We start from the raw sequence: 15950 nt of genomic DNA, 5'->3' as shown, positions 1-15950 counted from the left end.
CCAAACAACATCTGTCTGTGGATTTTAAAATCAATTAAAAATTGGTATTAACCAAAATAGAAATTCCAATAGTAAATACTTCAATTGTGTTACCCATTATACTATAACAATTATAGATCTTCATTGGAGTTGGTAGATTCAAATATCTCATGTTAGTATCGCACTGAGCTCTGCCACCTGAGTCGTTCACTCGAATAAGGTACCCAAGTCACACACAATACTCTGACATAATATTACATAAAAATAAAAGATGAAATAATCTAAATTGCAAGTCAACTGAACTGTATGCAGCAAATAAGAGATATACATCTACAACGTACCATGAAATTTGACCAGAGGATATATTTCAAATGCTTCTTACGACCTCAGCTCCAATTCAACCTCTGATTGTCCCTAAAACAAAACAACAATGAGCGAAATATTTTTAGAGAAGCTGGTGCAGGTGTTAGATGGAAAATTCCGTAGCTTCGGTATTCATGTAATATATGGTAAGTACATAGTCGCTATTAGGGACCTATTGATATTGTATTACGGGGGGAAAAACAGAACACCGAGAGCAAAGAGTACATAAAAGTGAGTCAAATTCTCACCTGGTTGAGAATTCTCGTTTATGTACCTGTTAACAAATCAACATAACACTGAGTCAAGATGACAAAATATGATGAGAAAGAAAGAGACCAAAAGAGATCAGGGAAAAGGAAAGTTGTAAGATAAAAAGAATACGGGAGAGGGAAAGCCGTAAGTGAATATTAGGGCAGTGAAGATTAGAATAGTATATTAGTCAATTCCGATTTACATAATTCAAAAATCTAAGATGATTGAATGTTAACCTCATATTGAAATTGAATGGTTAAATCATGTAGTACTCAGATTTCATCAGTATTAAATACATCTTCTTCTCTACCAACAAACAAAATTCAGGACCTATTTAAGAATTCCTAAAATTATATCACCAAAAAATAATAATCAGGGTTTAAAAGTTCTACAAAATAAATTAGTTTTTTTAAAAAAAAAAAAACTTACCACAAAAAGAAAACCCGTGAAATCACCAGAGATTCTTCATATTTCGCTTCAATAGCCTGATGCTCATAGTTTGATGATGGTGAAAACAAAATTAGGGTTTCCAACTAATTATATATAAAGAAACTGCTAGAACAGATCAAGAAATTAAAACGTAAAATAACGTTATTTAGTGAGGAAATTAAGCAATTAAGAGATGGAACCAAAGTTAACACCTGATTATGTTTGTGAGAATACACCATACCTGTCTTACTATTGCATCGAAAGCCCCAACAACAACAATTATCAAGTTTCCATTGGTTCAAATAGATTTGGATTTCCTCTAGATATAACTTCTTAAAAGTAGCTCTATCCATTGCCACAAAGTCCAACGCTATGGCTTTGTGGCAGTCGTGCTGTTACGACAGGATATCATCATACACAACCTTATACAGTGGTAGTAAGTACCCACTTTTTCAAGAAGTAACATATCTCTGTCGCACACAGGATCCTGCTACCTATTCTCTCGTTTGTTATTGTGAAGACTTAGAGAGCATTCACCATTTACCACCACATCAAACCTACCCATGAAAAGCACATCCAGTAATATAGTTACGAACATTGTTTGTCTGCTTAAAAGACAGCGAAGATGCACAATCTTCTCTTTGTTACCCACACTTCAGGAGAATGAGCATTTCCACGAAGTTATTTTGTTCATCTGTAAAATAATTGCAGATACAACATTAGTGACAACAATACTACCTAGAAAAAATTTAAATTATAATAAGTCACACTGTCAATTATTCCAAGTTATCTGATGATATTTCAAACCTGATAATATTTTTTTGCAAGTAATATATGACGAATACACCATTCTCATTCTCCAGCTGAGGTCACATTTAGAATATACTGTCTACTCACTGTAGTAGGGAGTCACTGCCACAATATATATAAATTAAAATTAAAATTAAAATAAATGCGAGAACGTATTTCATATCCAGTAGACAAAATCTAGGAAGTAAATGGATTGTTAAACCAGTGATGATTACCTTTTGTTTTATTATACTAATAATCCAGATCATCCAGTTAAAATATTGTAGGTCACCATACGTACATATCCTGTTGAGAAAATATTCTCTTAAACAACTCCTACAGGTAGCCAATTGGACAATACTATCCAGTTTCATGTAGTGATATCCAAGTTGAAAGCGCTTTTTCCCTGCGTATCATAGTAGATGCGTAGGAAAAAAAGCGCTTAGGTTGAAGTTAAAAAAGCTCATATCCAGTAGACAAAATCTAGGAAGTAAATGGACAGTCAAATCAGTGATGATTACCTTTGTTAGAAAAAACGCTTTAAAATTACCAATTTTTCCATGGACTATGTTTTGATCCCTAGACCTATTGCCCATTAGTTGTTTTTTCTTTTGAATAGATAAAACAATAGTCCCACATTGACTAAAATCTAAAGAGTTTTAGACATAAATACCATAGAGTTGGCTATAAGGGCATGGCCCTTGGGTCATTAGACTTTTGTGCTTGGGGGGGAGGCTTAGACTAGGGCAAGGTTGCCTTTCCCGTACGCGCGGTGCTTCGCACAGAAGCACGCACGCCGCCGCCGCCGTCCGTCCGTCCGGTCGGTCGGGCTCGGGCTCGGGTTCGGGTTCGGGTGTGGGTGTGGGTGTGGGTTCATTAGATCCTATCTTTTTGCTGAAATTTTTGGTACGTGTTTTCCACACAAGTAGAAGAATCTTTTCTTTGTCTGAACGTGCTTGTCTTGGCTTCTTTGTCTGCACGAGTTTTCTCCTGACTTCTTTGTCTGAACGTGCTTGTCTTGGCTTCTTTGTCTGCACGAGTTTTCTCCTGACTTCTTTGTCTGAACGTGCTTGTCTTGCTTCTTTGTCTGTACGTGTTTTGTCCTGGCTCTCTTGTATGTACGTATTTGGCTTGGCAGCAACACACTGCTCCATGCCTGTCAAAACAACTTTTCTTGCACTATCTTTAACCCAACATAACCAGTTTTTCCTGTCATACGCATGGGTTTTCTTTCTTGTTTGTAACTACACAAACACTATATAAGAGAGTAGTTGTAATCTCAGAAAACACACCACAGAGAAATATCTCTTCTACTCTCCCTCAGTTTTTCTATAAACATCTCTTCTACTGTTTTAAGTTCTGCCAAGCTCTAAGGGTACCCTCATTGTATGCTACATTGAGGGGTACTAACTGTAGTTGTATCCTGGAGGTGACTCGCCAACTGCTGTAGCATCTCAGAGGAGTGGCAGGCGATATTGCCTTTAGGACAGCGTAGTCTACGTGCCTCTACATTCTCTGTGCAGCAACATCACAACATTATTTTGAGCTAAGTCTTCTTCTCAGTTACTTTATTAGTATTTTTTCAACTCTAAAGGCAATACCTCTTTACTATATTTTGTAACAACATGGGAAAGAGTACTGTAGACAAACCCCCAAAGTTTAGTGGCAAAGACTTTAAACGATGGCAGTCCAAAATGTTATTCTTCTTAAAAGACCAAAGGCTAGATGAAGTTGCCTTAGAAAGACCCTCAAGAAGGCTTCATGACCGTGGTTATGAAGATAGACTGGATAGGTGGACTAGGAAAAATTACATGTGCAAAAACCATATTCTTAACTGTCTGGATGACTCCTGTACGACTTTTATAATGCAAAAGAGTTTTACTGCTTTTGATTTATGGGAAGCCCTAGAAGAAAAATATCTTGCTGAAGCTGCTGGAAGCAAGAAGTTCTTGGTGGCTAGGTTCCTGGAATATAAGATGACTGATGAAAAGCCTGTTGTAGAACAATTCGTCGAACTCCAGCTACTCATCAACGAAATTCTTGCTGAAGGCATGCATATTGATGAATCTCTACAAGTATCCGCAGTGATTGAAAAGCTACCACCCTCATGGAACGAGTACAAGAGGAGGCTGCGACACAAGAATCGTGAAATCACCATGGTGGAGCTGGGGAAAAAGATCCAGGTGGAGGAACTTCTGTGCTGCAAAGACAAGAGCCTGATGCTGAGCAAAGACATGTCAAACAAAGCTCATGTCCTGGACGATAATGCTCGTCAAAGAAAAGCACGGAGAATCCAGCAAAAATGGTAAACGTAACAAACAGCGTAACTCCAAAGGTAACCATCTTAAGCCAAAGGGTGGTGTCTCCAAAAACACCATCAAAGGCGACTGCTATAACTGTGGGAAAACTGGTCATATGGCCAAGGACTGTAGGGCACCTAAAAAGACCAAAAATGATCCTAAACAGAAAAATAAGGCAAACGTAGTAGATGATTCTGGATATTTTACTGGCATGGTGTCTGAAGTCAACCTTGTCTCTAATGTGACCAATGTGAGAGACTGGTGGCTTGATTCTGGAGCCACTAGGCATGTCTGTAAGTTCAGAAATGCTTTCTCCTCCTATAACAAAGTAGGAGACGATGAGAAATTGTTTATGGGAAACTCTTCTACCTCTAAAGTGGTAGGAAAAGGCAAGGTTGAATTGAAGCTCACTTCAGGAAAAACTCTCGCATTGAATGACGTGTATCACGTCCCGGACATATGCAAGAATCTTATCTCAGAAACCATCTTACTTGGAAAAGGTTTTAAATTTGTAGCTGAGTCTAACAAAGTTGTAATCTCTAAAGGTGGTGACTTCGTAGGAAAAGGATATGTCACTGATAACATGATTAAGCTTAGTGTACTTTCTTTGAACTTGAATGATAATGCATCTTCTTCTGCTTATGTTTGTGACTCCTCACATGTTTGGCATGATAGACTAGGACATGTTAATTTCAAATCTATTGAAAGACTTGCTAAATTAGGCTGCATTCCTAAAATAAACTTTGACAGAGGTCATAAATGTGAAATTTGTGTTGAATCTAAATGCTAGAAAACCCTTTAACAAAAAGGTTGAACGTAGTACAACTCCCCTAGAACTAATCCACTCCGATTTGGGAGATTTGAAATCAACACCAACTAGAGGTGGGAAAAAATGGTACATCACTTTTATAGATGATCACTCAAGATACTGTCAGGTTTATCTTCTTAGAAGTAAAGATGAAGCCCTAGACGCTTTCAAATTATATAAACTTGAAGTAGAAAACCAAAGAGGTGTTACTATTAAAACTCTTAGGTCGGACCGAGGCGGTGAGTATGTGATACCTATAGGAGAATTCTGCAAACTTAATGGCATCATTCATGAAACTACTGCACCTTATTCACCTGAGTCGAATGGAGTAGCTGAAAGGAAAAACCGAACACTCATAGATATGGTGAACGCTATGTTAGCTAGTTCAGGGCTACCTTCGAACCTGTGGGGGGAAGCAATTCTCTCTGCTTGCTATATCTTGAACCGAGTTCCATTTAAGAAATCCGACAAAACTCCATATGAGTTATGGAAAGGAAGACAACCGTCCTATGCATACTTTAAAGTGTGGGGGTGTTTGGCCAAGGTGGCCACTCCTCGTTCCAAGAAAACCAAAATAGGACCTAAAACTGTAGATTGTGTTTTCCTAGGATATCCTGAGCACACTAGTGCTTATAGGTTCATGGTAATTGGTGAGAACACCATAATGGAATCCAGAGATGCAGTGTTTTTCGAACACATTTTCCCTTTAGGGTCTGGACCTCATAAAAGGGTCCGCGATGATCTCTCAGATGTTCCTTCGACTAGTCAACCCCCGTCTCTAGATGCTGAAACCGAACCTAGAAGAAGTAAGAGGGTCAGAACCGAGAAAGGTTTCGGTCCAGATTTTGTGACTCTTACGGTAGAGTCTGAACCCCAAACCTATAAGGAAGCTATGACTTCTCCGGAAGCTCCCTTCTGGGAAGAAGCTTCAAATAATGAGTGGGATTCCATTCAACAAAATGAAACTTGGGAGCTTGTAGACTTACCTCCTGGTAGTAAAACCATAGGTTGCAAGTGGGTCTTCAAAAGGAAACTTAGAACAGATGGAACTATAGAAAAACACAAAGCTAGGTTGGTAGCTAAGGGGTACAGACAACAGGAAGGATTAGATTTCTTTGATACCTATTCACCGGTCACTAGAATCACTTCTATCCGGATGCTGATTGCTATTGCTTCTATTTATGATTTGCATATACATCAGATGGATGTTAAAACTGCTTTTTTATATGGTGAATTGAATGAAGAAATTTATATGGACCAACCGGAAGGTTTTGTTGTGAAAGGTTTTGAAGATAAAGTATGCAAACTGAAAAAATCTTTGTATGGTTTAAAACAAGCACCTAAACAGTGGCATGAAAAATTTAATCATGTAATGATATCTAATGGCTTCAAGGTTAATGAATCTGATAAATGTGTTTACATTAAATCTGTGGACGATTCTCATGTTATTGTGTGCCTATATGTTGATGATATGCTCATATTAGGAAGTAACCTTGATAGTATCAATACCACTAAAAGCATGCTTAACGAAAACTTTGACATGAAAGACTTAGGCCCTGCTGATGTAATCTTAGGGATGAAAATCAGAAAGATGTCTGATGGATATAGTCTTAGTCAATCTCATTATGTTGAAACTGTGCTTAAGAGATTTAATCATGAAAATGCTAAACCTGCAACTACTCCTTATGATCCCAATTGCAAATTGAAAAAGAACAAGGGTGAGGGTATTTATCAACTTGAGTATTCTCGTGTTATTGGCAGTCTTATGTATTTAATGAACTGTACAAGACCTGATATTGCTTATACTGTGAGTAGATTAAGCAGGTACACTTGCAACCCTGGGCAGGATCACTGGAATGCTCTCTACAGAGTTCTACGGTACCTGAGAGGAACTTCAAACTATTGCCTAAGTTTTGGGAAGTATCCTGCTGTGCTAGAAGGGTATTGTGATGCTAACTGGATATCAGACTCAGATGAGTGCAAATCCACTAGCGGGTACATCTTCACACTTGGTGGTGCGTCTGTGTCATGGAAGTCTACCAAACAGACATGTATAGCTCGATCCACCATGGAGTCTGAGTTTATAGCCTTGGAGAAAGCTGGAGAGGAAGCTGAATGGATACGAGGTTTCCTGGGTGGAATTCCACTCTGGCCCAAGCCTGTGTCTTCGATCGCAATCCACTGTGACAGTCAAGCTGCTATTGGATGCGCAAAGAATAGTGTATACAACGGAAAGTCTATACATCTTCGAAGAAGACACAAGACAGTGAAACAACTACTCTCTACTGGCATCATCTCTATAGACTTTGTAAGGTCTAAAGAGAATATTGCAGATCCTTTGACGAAAGGGTTATCTAGAGAGGTAGTTAGATCCACATCGAAGGGGATGGGACTCAAGCTCATAGAATAAATCGCCATGAAGGACACTCAACCTTGTGAATGGAGCTCCAAGATCAAGGTTCAATGAGATAACTAATTTTTGGTGATGTCGAGAGAAAGCACTATCTTTGTCCCTCCCTATGGTGTAACCGTATGATAGTGCTGCCTGCATGTTTTAGGATGATCTGTCAGGATCTTAATGAGTTCCATGGCTTTGCTTAAGCGGAGTGTGGCAGGACACTCTTAATGGACTCACCTATGTGGATGTTGGAAGTGGGGCCGCTTCCTATGAGAATTTGAGCTTTTTCTCTAGAGACATTCATTAAGTCCGGGATTTAGCCCACGGCCAAAACGGGCACAACGGCAAGAGCTTGGCAGCTTTCTTTTTCTTTGAGACATCAAAGTGTGGTTGTTATTTCTGAATTGCACTCACTGTTGACGGTTCAAGACATTGTGTTCACCGAAACAACAAGCAGTTCCGGTAACCTCTCACTATGTTAAGGTTCAATCTCTGGGACACCTTAGCCTAATATTGATGTATTATGTTTTCTCGTATTTCGTCGATATGTTTTATCATTCATGTGGGGGATTGTTAGAAAAAACGCTTTAAAATTACCAATTTTTCCATGGACTATGTTTTGATCCCTAGACCTATTGCCCATTAGTTGTTTTTTCTTTTGAATAGATAAAACAATAGTCCCACATTGACTAAAATCTAAAGAGTTTTAGACATAAATACCATAGAGTTGGCTATAAGGGCATGGCCCTTGGGTCATTAGACTTTTGTGCTTGGGGGGGAGGCTTAGACTAGGGCAAGGTTGCCTTTCCCGTACGCGCGGTGCTTCGCACAGAAGCACGCACGCCGCCGCCGTCCGTCCGTCCGGTCGGTCGGGCGGTCGGGCTCGGGTTCGGGTTCGGTGTGGTGTGGGTGTGGGTTCATTAGATCCTATCTTTTTTGCTGAAATTTTTGGTACGTGTTTTCCACACAAGTAGAAGAATCTTTTCTTTGTCTGAACGTGCTTGTCTTGGCTTCTTTGTCTGCACGAGTTTTCTCCTGACTTCTTTGTCTGAACGTGCTTGTCTTGGCTTCTTTGTCTGCACGAGTTTTCTCCTGACTTCTTTGTCTGAACGTGCTTGTCTTGGCTTCTTTGTCTGTACGTGTTTTGTCCTGGCTCTCTTGTATGTACGTATTTGGCTTGGCAGCAACACACTGCTCCATGCCTGTCAAAACAACTTTTCTTGCACTATCTTTAACCCAACATAACCAGTTTTTCCTGTCATACGCATGGGTTTTCTTTCTTGTTTGTAACTACACAAACACTATATAAGAGAGTAGTTGTAATCTCAGAAAACACACCACAGAGAAATATCTCTTCTACTCTCCCTCAGTTTTTCTATAAACATCTCTTCTACTGTTTTAAGTTCTGCCAAGCTCTAAGGGTACCCTCATTGTATGCTACATTGAGGGGTACTAACTGTAGTTGTATCCTGGAGGTGACTCGCCAACTGCTGTAGCATCTCAGAGGAGTGGCAGGCGATATTGCCTTTAGGACAGCGTAGTCTACGTGCCTCTACATTCTCTGTGCAGCAACATCAACAACATTATTTTGAGCTAAGTATCTTCTTCTCAGTTACTTTATTAGTAATTTTATCAACAACCTTTTGTTTTATTATATTAATAATCCAGATTATCCAGTCAAACTATGTAAACTGCACTCAAATGCAATTTTGGGAATCTTCAACACTATGCTGATGTGTCTTTCTCCATGTGTAAACTATCCTTTCGGTGATAAATTATCATCTCCAATGAGCAGTACTATATTTTCAGTGTCATCCATGTCCTCTCTTACTTGCCGTCTTGCACCTCTATTTCGGTCAGGCCGAATTTGTCTACCAATACCTAAATCGGCGACATAGTCCCATATTAACCCTTTATGTATTGTTTAAAGAGACCAAAAAAGCTACTAACCGGAAACGTATACAAATGGCTATCACATTTCCTGAGCTGCCTTCTAAATGACTTCTCAACATCCTTATTGAGAAGCTTCCTTTGGAGCCTGATTTGCCTCGAAAAACAAAGTTGCTGAGACATCTAGCTAGAAATGTTTTCCTCCCCTAATTTGTACATGCATATAGTTGTATAAAATCAGACTGGGGATTTTTGTTTCTCTAATCAAATAGACATATAGATAGAAATGCTAATCTTTCCATTTTATGTTGGAATCTGAACCAACCATCATCGTTGCTCACCGATAAGATAATGCCATTAATACAATCTAATATTTATCTTGTATGAAGGATGACAATGACAATAACATATTGTGAAAAGCAAGAACAAAAATAGGAACTAACTAATCAGAAAACAACGTAATGCAACTGAATGAAACTCAATTTATTTATCTGACTTTATTCAAGCATACTGCACGAAGTGAACATCTCATCAGCCCTAAGAAATTCAGTCCGCAAGTCGGAGAAAACGCTGATACCAAAAATCAAAACTCTTACATTTTTTTGACCTAATTCTCAAACACAAACTCAATTGTATGAAAACAATAGGCCTCAATTAGGAGATTCATGTCTGGAATCAATCTGTAAGGAGCTAATGAAGGCACCTAAACCCCAGCAAGTTGACTTTTTATCTATATATTGAATGCCTTTGTCCACAGGTTGTTAACCAATCTACAAAAATGGAATGGAATTACCCAATAATTTGCAAAAACTCATCAACAAAATTGCAGAAACAAAAAAATCAAAAGCATATAACAGAGCAACTCAATAACTCGAAACAAAAACGAACAAAAAACCCTAAAATCATATAAGAAATTGATAAATTGGTATTTCTTAGCAAGTTAACACAACAACCATTAAACTTATAACAATATATTTAAACCCCCCAAATTTACCACCAGATATATGAAACCCTAGGTTTTAATTTCTAAAATATTAAGAAAATTCAATTACTATTACAAAATCTCTTCTTACCTAGCAAATCCCTTCATGACCAACTGAAATCAATTAAAAGATGAGAAGATGTGTAGTAACTTCGAATCATTGTTGCTCCTCGAGAAGGAGAAGTAGATGAAGGTATAGCTTCTGGTGGTAATTGTGGTGGCGGCAGTGCCGGAGAAACCAAAGAAAAACTCAGTAAGTAGAAGAAGAAACCTCACAACTCCACGTGGAAAACAGAGAGAGAAGGCCAAGAGATTAAACCCGCCCAATATTTGGTTCACCCACATCGACCAACTTAACATTAACAGAACTTTCCTAGCCGTCCATTGAAATACTCCATCCGCAGCTTCCCAACCGCCGTCGGGGTCCTCGTTAAATGACGTCCATCTGATAGCCTAGGCTATCATGGAGACAAAGCTCATACCTTTTTATAACTATGACTAGGTATCACCGGGGCCTACGACCCCGACTTTGATTAGTGTTCTACGTCATGTAGACTTCAGCATTTAACATAAGATTTTTAGCTTGGTATGTTCCATCAAAATATCCAAAAATATCACTGAGATGTTTTGCTATCCACGTATCACTATTAATATAATACGGTTTATGTTATTTAGGTATCACTATTAATGATTACCTAAATTAATGCCTTCATGTGTTTTTTGTTCGTTAATTCTATTGTAACTAAATTTTGACCTTGACCATGACCATCGATTAAATGTGAACATCATCTTCAAAAGTTAATGGAAATCAAAGTATAAGGTGAGTTATTAGGATGATAATGAGCATTTTTATCAAACTAAGTGGAACATGCGAACACGGTCTGAATGTAGGGAATTGTTTAACAAAATAAATATAATTATTTATTTGAAATGAGCAAATGAACGATTCCAGTATTTGCTTTAGGAAATTATTTTAAAGAAAAAAGTTTCTATAATTTAACAAAAATATGATTAAATTTTATGAAACTAATCCAGGAAATCTATACCGAAGAGAAAAACAGTCTAATCGGTATTAGAATTCATATTACTAAAACCATAATAAGGTAAATAATGAGGTGGATAATGTAAAAGCTATTGAAGATGATCAAGCTGTTAATGCCTTTTGACACAACCAAGAACCTGGTGAACCATATGATAATGTGAACAATATAAACTTGAGTTACAGCATACTTTGTCAAGAATATAAATGGCGAAAGTATGAATTTCAATCTTATTTCTTTAGGCATTCTACTGTCCTTGCATCAAATAGTTGTATAGTAGTTATATTCTTTCTCGAGTCCAGATTTTGTCTATGTTGGTTATGTATTTCCGTTTTGGACATTATTTTGAACTGAGGTAGCCCTATGTTTCAGTTTTGATTTTAATTTATCCATATTTTCATAGACTGGTATCATGTAATTGTGAATTTCTTGATTGGACCCATCTCCAGAGAAAAGACCGATGCATGCTTGTTGTTCACGCACCTTTTCCATAACTTCTTCTCCACAAAAATGCAATCACATCCTTGTCGATTTCCTTCAACGTTTAATCGAGGTTGTCTTCCTCATCTTCGATGAACTTTTCATTCTTCAAATAAGACTCAAGTATCTTACTATCATGTGACAATAAAATTCCAATGTTGCAATGACACTTATCGTCGTACTTAACTTGATCAAAATCATACAACATCAAAAAAACTGAATATATTTAATACCATTAATTCTAACCTTATTTTTAGTTTTTTTAATATTATTTAAAATTTTCAAGCTCAATACTCTTGTTTTTTTTCATTATCTTCTACCAACATTTACTATTCGAGTTCATGTTTAAACAATTAATTTTAGATCTAAATTACTCAAAGGGTTTCGATCTTCCTCAACTATCGTTGTTATTTTGTTGCTCTAGATCCTGCAAAAAGTTCTCCAGTTCACAAACATATTACAAAAAGAATATGTACCTCTTGTATTGTCTTTTTTCTCTCCAGTTCACAAACAGATCTCACAAAGAATATATACCTTTTGTACTGCACTTTTTTGTTGATATGTTTTCTTTATTTTTTTCCTTTTATTTTTTACCCCCCACACCGATGCTAGCGAGTTTTGAATGCAGGTCGTTGGTTTCATCACCCAACAACTTCACCATTGCACTACAATCATCACCCAATAACTTTACCATTGTACTTCAATGACACCTGCATACCTCTTGTATTGCAATTACAAGATTAAGCAAGTTTTCCAGGTCCTCCAAGTCATATGCCGATATTTTGGCCTCTTCTAACTTGGTTGGTCTTTTCTTGGCCTTATCTAATTTTGTTGGTCTTTTTGTCCTTCTCTAACTCAACTCTCATCTATTTCCTGTCAAGTCCATATTCCTCATTTCCTATATTATTATTATTATTATTTTTAGTAATTCTTGAAGTATGAATCGTGGTCTATTTTATGTGTTGCATATTTTGTTCTTTGAATCTAAGCCACTCAGTCAAATGTCTAAAGTTTAAAAGAGATGGAAAGAAAATGTATATATTTTTCTAAATTTTCTCCATCTTTGCCATGTCAATAAAATTTGTTATTTCTTATTGTGGACATGTCGAAATGCAGAAGTAAACCCTAGTGTATTAGGTTTTTATTCCTTTCTAATAAGTTTCTACTGGAGAATGTCATCGACATATTGACAGATCCTTTTTATGCTTATCAATCTTTTATGTGTTTTCCCAGTTAATATCTTATCTTCAATTTTTGTCTTCTCCAAATCTGTGATCAAACCCTAGATTCTAAATGTTTTAGCTGGATTCCATGGATTGAGAATCTGGTTATTCTAAATGTTTTAGAGTTTGATGAGAGTTATGAAATTCTATGTTGATGTATTTCAGTGTAGGTTCGTTATTTTTTGAATACGTACTTAAATATATGTGGTGATCTCGTGGAATAAGTGATATCAGATGTGAGTTGATCATATATTCCTTTTCAGTTGTTAGTGTTGCAATATCCCTTTTTAGATAGTTTGGATCCTCCCATAGTTTCTAGTATGTTTGAACACGTGAAGCCGATGATTGGATCTTTTTCAGATCTTAATTGCGATCATTATCTATATTATCAATTACTTTCACGAAATTCTTATTTACATACTTGAAAGGGTGTCATAACGCCCTGTTTACTGTGTACAGAACAAAATATTGATTGCAAAAATATGAAATTGGATCTAGTGTGACATTGATCATGACGTTTATATAGATGCATATGTATTTAACAACCCTTATACCTCCATAAATCTCAACATTGATGTGGAAATTGATCATCCTAGACATGTACGGGATTAACGGAACAACATCTATATTGTTTGATTTGTATCCCTTGCAGATAATCACCCTATTCCTTCACCGCGTCGGTGATAGATTGGGTACACGTTCGTCCAGGGTTGTATTATCAGCGTGTTTCTTTGGATATCTACTAAAATTACCATGCAACATATATTTCCATACAATCTGAAATAGAGTTGGGTCCGATTTTTCATATAGAAAATCGATACAACTAATTTTCTCAACCTATTCAAATGTACTAATTTTTCTAGACCATCCAAGAACGAAAGAGTGTGCACATGAGGCAAACCATGTTTTAAAATTCAATGGTAACATTTATGCTACGGCTTTACCAAACATATTTCTTGATTTCTTGATTTCTTTCATCAATTGAATTATTCAGTCATTTCTCTTCAACTTGATAACATGGGACGATCAAGCTCGTCTTTAGTTCAGGTTTGCGGTCATTGTCAAGAAGAAATATGGTTTATGGTTAAAACGTGTAATATATATTGAATCTTGATAAATATCAAACATATGGTTGATGGTCAATGAGACTGCCATTACTTAGATCTCTTGTGCAGAAGAATACTTAGCACATAACACGATATATTGTGAGAGTATTCTGAATTTTTCCAGAAAAACATCTTGGTCCAGTTGGGGATTTTGTTTTGCCCGTACACTAAAGTCATGATTAGTTTCGTATATATAAAGCTGGGACGAAAATGGTTCCCTTCCTTCTTCGAGTACTAATGCTCCACTCATCTGTTGAAGTTCCCCGTGTATTGAAAAGTAATTTGGACCCTTTCCTTTTAGAGCTCATTTCTCATGACCGCAACCAAGGTTGTTTTTTATTTTATTTTTTTGAAGCAAGGTTGGTAAATGCATTCAAAGAATTTTAGTACTCTTACACGTGGTTACAAAATTACCTTGGGCATCATATCCTTTATATAAATCACTCAAAGTTTGGGAGGTTCGAGAAACAGAGGGATTTGTACTTTTCCCTGACGACAACATCTTCCAAAGGTTGGTGTTTTCTTGGATGATCTGGTTAATCTATCGTCAATCTAGTGCATTTCGTTACACAAAGAGTATGTATGTCCATTTTTCTAAGATAATACAGATAATTATGTCAAAGTTCTTATTTATAACGTTTTGTGTACCCACGTCATCCTCTTCATCTGATGAACCAAAAAATCGATCTGAACCATCTTATGTAAAAATTTCAACAACAATTGTTCTATACATAGACATAGATGGGTAAAATCGATATTAGATATAGGTAGAGTTATATCTAAGAGCACAAAAACAAGTAACAATTCAGTGGAGAAGTTGAACCCACATGCCCTGTACTAACCCATGACAATAATAACATATAAATTTGAAATTATGGGATTAATGCACGGTGTGTACTTTGTGCGAGGTCACATCTATTCTTTGCAGATTTTCCTTTCCACAACGTGCTTGCTGTGCAACTCCTTGATACAGAATATTTTAAGGTTAATGGCAAGAATTTAGTGCAAACACCATGGTACAGAGATACAACACTAATTCCATGACTCTGCATGCATTTGGGAGATGCTTACCCCACAATTGTACTTTGCTCCCCGCACTGCAGTATGGTGGTAAAGTCATCCAATGACCTGAGTTCGAAACCGTTAGTACCAAATTCTTTATTTTTGTTTTGAAATTACAGTGTTATCTTGAAATATGAATTGTATTTACAACAATAAGCTAGAAAAATAAATAATTCAATAAAAAAAACACAAATTTGGTTAAAAAGACCAAAATCAACAATTCCTATGTGAAATGGACAGTTAGATTTTGATACTGTTTAAATGGACAAAAATGTAAAAATAGGCAGGATGTAACCAGTTTCATCGTGCCCATTTTCAAATATTTTTTCTTATTTTTAATTTACACAGGTTGTATCCAGTTTCATCCTTGCTATTTTTTAAATTTAAGCTAGGATGAAACCAGTTTCATCCTTACTATTTTTTTTTTGGCCATTTCACCCAAACTATTTTTTACTCGTCCATTTGAACCGTGATTTAAAAATATTTGGACAAATGACTCATTTTCCGATAAAAAATCAAGTCAACAAAGTTGAGTCAACCAAAACATCGCTGGAACTTCTTTCTACAGCAAGCAAGAATTGTAACTTGTACAACAACCAAAGAACTTCAAAATGAATACTTGTCTGAATTCCCTAGCGAATCTAAATAAACTACGGATAGATTTTCAAGAGAACTAAACCAATCACATAAACAACCCATATGATCTGAAATGACGCGACAACATACCATGCAAAGATCCAAATGAGCAGATTTATCCCGGGGAACTGTTACTCATCTAGATTTAGCAATAAAAGAACGATGTAATACCGTCTAATACACTGGCAATCATATGCCACATCGGAGTTTCCA

General features: G+C 36.7%; 1 long non-coding RNA gene across 1 annotated transcript; it reads right to left on the bottom strand.

Annotated features, from left to right (window-relative positions):
* Positions 1 to 335: 335 nt before the first annotated feature.
* Positions 336 to 1633, bottom strand: LOC113361954. Its single transcript, XR_003365442.1, has 3 exons — positions 1472 to 1633; positions 591 to 616; positions 336 to 393 (listed from the first exon to the last, which is right to left on the bottom strand). It is a non-coding gene; the product is annotated as an uncharacterized LOC113361954 (long non-coding RNA).
* Positions 1634 to 15950: the final 14317 nt, after the last annotated feature.

This window comes from Papaver somniferum, chromosome 3, assembly GCF_003573695.1.
Source record: "Papaver somniferum cultivar HN1 chromosome 3, ASM357369v1, whole genome shotgun sequence".
NCBI classification, from domain to species: domain Eukaryota; kingdom Viridiplantae; phylum Streptophyta; class Magnoliopsida; order Ranunculales; family Papaveraceae; genus Papaver; species Papaver somniferum.
The sequence above is the reverse complement of the archived record's forward strand: the minus strand, read 5'-3'. Positions and strand labels throughout refer to the sequence as shown.